Below are 9,270 nucleotides of genomic sequence, written 5' to 3'. Positions count from 1 at the left end.
AACAAAACACCCATAGAAGGAGTTACAGAGACAAAATTTGGAGCTGTGACGGAAGGATGGACCATCTAGTGATTGCCATATGTAGCGATCCATCCCATAATCAGCTTCCAAATGCTGACACCATTGCATACACTAGCAAGATTTTGCTGAAAGGACCCAGATATAGCTCTCTCTTGTGAGACTATGCCGGGGCCTAGCAAACACAGAAGTGGATGATCACAGTCAGCTATTGGATGGGTCACACGGCCCCTAATGGAGGAGCTAGAGAAATTACCCAAGGAGCTAAAGGGAACTGCAACACTATAGGTGGAACAACAATGTTAACTAACCAGTACCCGGGAGCTCTTGTCTTTAGCTGCATATGTATCAAAAGATGGACTAGTCGGGCATCACTGCAAAGAGAGGCCCATTGGACTTGCAAACTTTATATGCCCCAGTACAGGGGAACACCAGGGCCAAAAAGGGGCAGTGGGTGGGTAGGGGATTGGGGTGGGTAGGTATGGGGGACCTTTGGGATAGCATTGAAAATGTAAACGAGGAAAATACCTAATTTAAAAAAAAAAAAGAACTCACATGTTATGTACTCACTGATAAGTGGATATTAGCCCAGAAACTTAGAATACCCAAGATAAAAGATACAATTTGCAAAACACATGGAACTCAAGAAGAATGAAGACCAAAGTATGGACACTTTGCCCCTTCCTAGCCTTGGGAACAAAACACCCATGGAAGGAGTTACAGAGACAAATTTCAGAGCTGAGACAAAAGAATGGACCATCTAGAGACTGCTATACCCAGGAATCCATTCCATAATCAGCCTCCAGACACTGATACCATTGCATAAATCAGCAAGATTTTGTTGAAATTCCCTGATATAGCTGTCTCTTGTGAGGCTATGCCAGGGCCTGGCAAACACAAAAGTGGATGCTCACAGTCAGCTACTGGGTGGAACACAGGGCCCCCAATGGAGGAGCTAGAGAAAGTACCCAAGGAGCTGAAGGGGTCTGCAACCTTATAGGTGGAACAACAATATGAGCTAACCAGTACCCCCGGAGCTCTTGTCTCTAGCAGCATATGTATCAGAAGATGGCCTAGTCGGCCATCATTGGGAAGAGAGGCCCCTTGGTCTTGCAAACTTTATATGCCTTAGTATGGTGGAATGCCAGGGCCAAGAAGTTTGAGTGCGTGGGTAGGGGAGTGGGGGGGGGTCTGGGGGACTTTTGGGATAGCATTTGAATTGTAAATGAAGAAAATACCTAATTACAAAAAATAAATTAAAAACAAAATGATCGATGACTGTAAAAGGCTCCCACTGCTCACATGGCAAGTCTACCCTCGTGGGACCATAGAAGAAGGGCAGGAGAAGGGAGGGCTTAATAACTGGATGCATTGCTCCAAGTGCAAGTAGCAGCAGTTCAGAAAAGCCAACCGTGCCTTCCAAAGGCAAAGCTTGGCATTGTGCTCAGACAGTGGTTAGAGTGTGTCCCAGTGACAGGAGGAAATGGGTCCACACCTAACAAGAAGAAAGGCTTCCTCGAGAGTGAGTGCTACACCCCCCCCACCTCCAGATTGATTTCCTCCACCAGGGACCTAGCTTCCACCATACCAAGCAACCATACTTTCTTATTTATTTTGACATGCTCATTTAATCTGAACAGAAAGAGTGCCTCATTGAAATGAGAGAGATTGGAGTAGTCAATTTCTTTTATCAGTTTTCCCATCTCAGAGAAGCATTCCACCTTTCACTTTCCTTTTCAGAGACCATTACTCAATCAGCAAGAAAGAGGACCAAAAGTTTGCTGTGCCAGCTAGTGACAAATGAGATTGTTAATTCCCCCGAGCAGGCATTTTGGTTTGTCATTTGCCTAACCAGCAGCAGACAAACACCATATCTAGATAATACCTTTAGGATTACTGTGGTCTTTTGTGGGAGAGAACTCAGGGGGATCAGAAATTGTAGACTTACAGGACACCACTCAGCCATGAAGAATTGATTACTTCTGTATGAGTTACGGACTGATAACAGGCATAACGCCAATGGATCCTTGCTACTTATTCTGCTCAGTGTGACAGCCAAGATACATCTCCTAGGTTTCTGAACTAAAACCTATGTGCTGATCACACGCAGTCGCCCACTTGTTTGCTGGGAGGCAGGCAGGTTTTATGTGAGGTTGGGAGAGCTCTCTGGGCAGCCCTCATCATGAAACCCAATTCTGTGGTTAAAGGACTTCCTTGGGCTTCTTCAGATGGCAGTGCAGAGCTGTGCCTCCATCCTTCACACTGCTGACAGGAGCATCCCCTCGAATTGCACTAGTCCAAGTCTCTGCCCTGTACTCAGGCTGGGATCCATTGACTCAGCTGTCCAGCTGGATGGCTTTGGAATGACTCAGGGCCTGCATGTCACTAGTCCCCTGCTTTGTCTTTCTTGTGGCAGTGCCATTGCCAGCCTCAGAGGCCGAGGTGAGCCCTGGGCCCTGGGTAGGTTTCAGGTTCTCCTCTATGCTATTCTTTATGTGTGGTGAATGTGCATTTAAGCAGCTGTTGCTTCCATTTGCTACCTTGCAGGCACATGTGGGTTTTTCCTTTGTCATTTATTGACAATTTCATGTATTTATATATAATGCATTCTCCCTGCACTTACCCCTCCATCTCTCTCAACCTCCCCCACCCTTACAAACTGTCCCATCTCCTACCACTATGTTCCTATCTCACCCATGTCTTTCTGCCTTGGGTCGGGTTTTCTTTGTGGCTCACTGGGTTTAGCTGAGTTTGTCCACAAAGTCATAGGCATTGAGGCAACTCAACAGCACGATGTCATTAACGAAAATTACTGCTTCTCCGCCAGAAGCCCTAGACTGCCATTGGCTCCCCTGGGTGGGGCAGGATGCCATTGAGCTCCACTCCATCTATAACTAGATGGAAAATGTGGTTTGTGTTTTTAAGGATTTGTTTTATTGCTTTTAAAATGTGTGTGTGTGTGTGTGTGTGTGTGTGTGTGTGTGTGTGTGTGTGTGTGCATGTGCACACATGTACACACACACACACATGAGTCCAGGGACCTCAAGAGGACAAAGGTTTTAAATCCCCTGAAGCCAAATTTATAGGTGGTTGTGAGCTGCTCAGCATGAATCCTGGCCATTGAATTCAGGTGCCCTGCAAAAGCCATATGTGCTCTCAACTGCTGAGCCACTTCTTCAGCTCCTAAATATGTGTATTTTTAAGAAGTATTTGTTCTTGTGGCTTAAGCTCTGAATTTACAACTTAATTAAAGAAAGCATGTTTAGAAAGCAATTAATTCAAGGGGGGACTAAAGAGTCAATCCCAAAGTGACCTGATTAAAAACCTCCCAAGACTTTGGGTAGAAGAACAATTCTGAGAATCAAGGAATAGCCTAGTGTGTAGTAATAATGAGTTGTGTCTGAGCTTTGGCACACTCACTTTGCATCATGAATCTTCAAAATGTGGGCTAGCATCCATTAATATTTCAAAAGTGGTATTAGGACAAAAAAAGAGTCTCAGACCAGCCCAAATCTGTGTTTACTGGTAAATTAAGCTGGCTGAGTCAACATTACCACAACACCTGAAAGACACCAGAGAGACCAGCACTACATAAACCCTTGTCATAAAGGTGGGTACTTACCACCTGGTCTCACCCTGCCTTAGTCAGTGTTCTATTACTGTGAATAGACATCATGGCCATGGCAACTCTTATAAAAGATAGCATTTTATTGGGGCTGGCTTACACTTCAGAGTCCATTGTCATCATGGTGGGAAGCACGGCAGCATGGAGGCAGACATGGTGCTGGAGAAGGAACTAAAAAAGCTCTATCTGGGATCCACAGGAAGCACACAGAGAGACACTGGGCCTGGCTTGAACATTTGAAGCTTTAAAACCCATCCCCAGTAACACACTTTCTCTGACAAAGCCACACCTCCTAATCCCTGTCCAGTAGAGCTACTCCCTAATGACCAAGCATTCAAATCTATGAGCCTATGGAGTTATTCCTATTCTAATCTAATGAGCATATGATGGTAATGTCATCCTGTATCTTCATGCATGCTGAGCTCTGTAGATACAGGAAGCCATCCAATCACCTTCTATCCTCAGTCATCTTTGCACCTCCCTGCATCCTTTCTATTCAGCATATATTGCATCCTGAGACCGTCCAAGGATACTTTCCTGTCAACTATATAAGCAGCTTACAGGCAGAATGCAACCAGTAGAAAACTTTGCCAACCATTTGACAGCTGTGCTGGTGATGTGATTTGTAGGTTGTCAGATGCAGTCCTTCATCCTCTCTCGATTGCTGAGAACTGTATCTCCCAAATAGGCTACAGTAGTGATGGAGATAAGGAGGCTGTGTGCCTTCACTTTCACTTCCTGAGCCTCAGCCAGCATCACAAATCATGATAATGTTCCCACCCCATCCAATGGCTTCAGCTCTTACCAGACAACTCTTCCACACTTACAGCTCTTTGGTACCATCTCCACCAACACCAAAATAATTTTATGGTTGGGGTCACAACATGAGGAACTGTATTAAACAGTCACAGTATTAGGAAGGTTGAGAACCACTGACATAGATGATAAACAATAGATGATGGATCAGTTGATAGAAGGAAAATAGGAAGGGTAAGTGGATAGATAGAATAGACAGACAGATGTACAAGTGGACAGACATATGATCTAATTTTCACAATTCCCAAATCTACAAAGTTCTGAAACTTGCTTCTTTCCACAACGTTTGACAATACTCTGGCCCATACTAACGTGACGTGATTTCCAGTCTCAATTCCCCCCCCCCACCAATTATGCATATATTGCTTAGAAGAAATGTTTAATTTGGAGTTATGCTGAGTATGTATTACTATATAGGGTACAGCTACTGTACACATTTAATCAGGGAAAATATATTCCCAACCACAGTTGGTCTGAAGGACTTCCAGAGGGGTGCAGAAAATACTGTCCACTTGTCCTGTGACTAGAAGGTTTTGGTAGAATTATGATGAGAGATACGAATAAGATTTCAGCCATGTCTGTAGTGCTAGGCACTGGACAGACACTGCTTTTCCATAGCCATATACAGAGCATGTTGAGTTGTTTACTATCCACCAACATCTTCATCTGAAACCATCAAGGATAAAAGGGTATCTCACCAAGGACAGGACAATTACATGAGGTAGAGGTTTTGTGGGATCTAGAAATTGACTGTGATGGCTGGATCAAGCACCCTTGTGATGTGTTAGACATGGAACCCCAACCCCTCACTATTCCAGGTCACAGTGAGGCAAGTCCCTTCCAGGTGATCCGGCCACTTTGTGTGTTTCACACCAGCACAGGAGGCTGCCTGGAAGATGAGGAGTCAAGGAGCTGAGGCAGCTAACTCTCCTCTAGGCTGAGAATGACCAGGTGCAGTGTGAGCAGAGCTGGAGAGAGAGGACAGCCAGGCAGAAAGGAGAACACAGCTGGGAAAGCTGGCCTGCCTTTTAATTTAAAATGACACCCCTTCATCACTGTTGTGGTCCAATGCTAGTAATGACAGCACCCACTCAAGAGGACAGACAGAGAATGTGCCAAATTGAGAATCAAGAGCAGGCCAAACACGGGTATCCAGTTTCCGGAGGTTTCAAATTGACAATGGATTGCCAAGTGCTTTCTATGATGTGTCCAATATTGATTGTTACAGAAGTACTGGACTGATAGGACACTGGAGGGAAAAACAGAGGCATTCAGCTTGCAGGTCAGACATCCCTCCAAATTTAGATGATCACCAGACTCCAGAATCTCTGAGCAAGCAGCAATAGGGGTGATGTACTCCACAGACAAACAGAAAGCAGCTGGACCAGAAAAGGCTCTACCAGCACACAGGGACAAGTCGGCCAGCATAAATTTTTGTTTTGTTTTTAATATCTGGATCATTCTCGTCTTTTTTTCTGTGACTTGAAAAATATAGAAGAACCAGTATACTTGGATCACTGTGATGGTTAAAATGAGAAACATCCTATGAGAATTGGCTCAGGTATTTGAGCACTTGGTCCCCAGCTAGTGATATTATGGAGGAGAAGTCAGAGCCCCTCTAGGAAGAGGAGCCATGTCAGAGGACAAACATCACAGGGAATAGGTCTCTGAGTGCTCTTTGCTTCACCCCACTTCCAGTCCAGTTTGTTTTCTGCATGTGGTTGAAATGTGACAAATCAGCTTCCTGCTCCAGCCACCTGCTGCCATGCCTCCCATGTCCTCTCTCTCTCTCTCTCTCTCTCTCTCTCTCTCTCTCTCTGAACCTTAATTCAGAAAAAAAAACTTTATTCAAAAAGTCACATTAGGTCATGGTATTTTATCACAGCAACAGAAAAGTAAGTAATACCAATTGATCTTCCAGTTTTTAGTTTAGTATAGACATTGTTCCTGCCTACTGCAGGTTTGTATGTAATAACAGCAGTAATGACAGCCTCTTCCTACTGCATACATATAAAGAAATTAAAGTATGATTAATCCAATAATGCCAGGAAATAACAAGGACATTCATTATCCAACTTCACAGACCCAGTGCCTCATGAAGAGTAAGTCATTAGCACAGAGGGAAGTGGCAAGGTCTGAAATAGAGGTCATGGTCGTCTGGCCCCTAGATGGTGCTCAATAATGAAGGTCTGAGTTGAATTAAATTCAAGTAGAAATACAGCATCACCTCATGAAATGCAATTCATACTTTGTTAGGTTTTGTGGATATAATAATAAAGGGCAAGTCACAGGACTTGTCATTTGGTTGTTCTGTTCTGACCTAAAAAGTTCATCAAATAATTGGAGAGTGGAGAGTTCTAAATGGTCACGATGAAGAAAATGTAGACCCCATGAAAATGGCAAGGTTCTCATCTAGGCTGTCTTCAAAACAAAGCATTAATTACCTGTTTCAATCCAAATTTCTCTGCAAGATTAAGTAAAATGTGTTTCGATTACTTACTAGTTTCATACATTCTGTATAATCGTAAGGGAGTTTGCCAGAGACTTGAACATAGAGAGGGCCCTCAGACAAGCTTCATGAGTGTCCTTTTGACTTACTCATCACATGGCGGTTTGAAGCTTTTCTGTAAAGTACCATTGAGCCACTGCCACATCTCTCATCTTCAGCCCCTTTCATGATGTTTATGTCTTTGTGCTTAGAGTTTACATATGATACTTAGCAACAGCCAAACATCAGTGTAAATTAAGTTTTTTACGGAAGCTACCATAGTTTCATTTCTGTTGTGTAACAAGCAACCCTGACATAAAAACAACTTGGAAAAAAAAAGAGAGATGTGGGGTTATAATTCCAAGCACAGTACAGTACTGTGCAGAAGTTATAAGAGAAACTTAAAGCACCACATACAACCACAGTCAAGAGTCAAGAGATAATGAGTGTATGACTCTATACCTGCTCAGTTGCTCTCAGCTGCCTTTCTCCTCTCTTAAATTGTTCAGGGCCCCCTGCCTATGGAATGGCACACATGAAATGGGTCTTTCTATATCAATTAGCAAGACAATTCCCCGCAACATACCCACAGGCCAACTTGATCTACATATTCCATCATTAAGACTTTTTCCAGGTGATTCAGTAGTATCAAATTGACAGTGAAACTAATGGTAGTAGCTGATGGTTGAAAGATTCACTTGAGAGATCCAAAAGCAGATTTGAGAGGGAGGAGAGAAGGAATTGGGGAACATGAAGATCAGATTGTAGAAATTACTAAATCTCAGGAACAGAAAGAAAAAGTTATAAGTAACAAAACCAACAGTACATTTAAAAACTGTGAAGGGAACCAAGATATGTATTACAGGGTACCAGAAGAAGAGAGAGAGAAGGGGTAAAGAGATGGGGTGGGGCAACAATGGGCAGTAGAGAGGAACCTCATCTGGTATTGGGTGAGGGAAAAGGACTGAAGTCCTGAAGATCAACAGAAAGAATGCAAAAGGCAACCTCAGGATATAGGAGGTTTTGGGGGGACCCCCTCAGAATGCACCAGAGACCTGGCAGGTGAGAGACTCCCAGGACTCATAGGGAGGGACCTTTGATGAAATGCCCAACAGTAGGGAGAGGGAACTGATAGAGGAAGTATATAGGAACTTATAGGGAACTTATAGAGGGAACTGCAGCAGGAAGACAAGACATCAGGTGAGGGATGGGGCTGCCATCCCACAGTCACACCTCTGACCCATAATTGTTTCTGTCTAAAAGAATTACAGGGATGGAAATGGAGAGGACCCTAAGGAAAAGAAGGTTTAGAGACAGGCCCAAAGTGGGACCCAGCTCAAGGGGAGGTCCCAAGACCTGACACTATAACTGAGACTATGAAACCCTCACAAAAAGGGATCTATCATGACTTCACTTCAAAAGACCCAATAAGCAGCTAAAAGAGTCAGATGCAATTACTTGCACCAAACCAATGGACAAAAGCAGGTTTCCCTGTTGTTGAATTAGGGAAGGCTGAAAGAAGCTGAGGAGAAGGACAATTCTGTAGGAGGACCAGCAGTCTCAATTGATCTGGACCCCTGAGATCTCTCAAACACTGGACCACCAAACAGGCAGCATATACCAGCTGATATGAGGCCCCCAACACACGTACAATAGAGGACTTCCATGTGTGTGTTCATTCAGAGATGATGCACCTAACCCTCAAGAGACTGGTTGCCCCAGGGAGTTTAGAGGTCAGGTGGGGTAAGGGTTAGTGGCATCCACCTGGAGACAGGGTGGGGAGGAGGTATGGGATGTGGAGCAGTCTGGAGGGTGGATGGGGAGGGGCAGAAAATGGAATATGGAGTGTAAAAAATGAATTACAAATAAAACTAAATTTAAACAAGAAATAAAGAACCAATGAGTGAAATTATCTCTAATTTTAGGAGTGACAGAGCATACACCTCCAAGGTATGTAAGAACAAAAACAAAACAACAAACAAACAAACAAAAACCCTCTAAGTAAGATGAACTCAGGAGACTCACACCAAGTCATAAATTAATCAAATGTTTGAAGGCTAGAGAGTCTCAAAAGCAAAGAAGCAACTTGACACATACAAGCAACTTTCAATAAGATTAAAACTGGATTTCTCATCAGAAAACTCTGCAGCCAAGAGTTATCAGGCTGATTGATTCATAATACTGGAAGAAAAAATATTAAACAAAATTGCTACATCAAAAACGAAAACACCAGGGATCCATCCCATAATTAGCCTCCAAACGATGACACCATTGCATACACTAGTAAGCGTTTGGTGCAAGGACTGTGATATAGCCGTCTCTT

This window comes from Mus musculus, chromosome 5 (genome assembly GCF_000001635.26).
Source record: "Mus musculus strain C57BL/6J chromosome 5, GRCm38.p6 C57BL/6J".
Classification (NCBI taxonomy): domain Eukaryota; kingdom Metazoa; phylum Chordata; class Mammalia; order Rodentia; family Muridae; genus Mus; species Mus musculus.
This window is presented reverse-complemented; position numbering follows the sequence as displayed.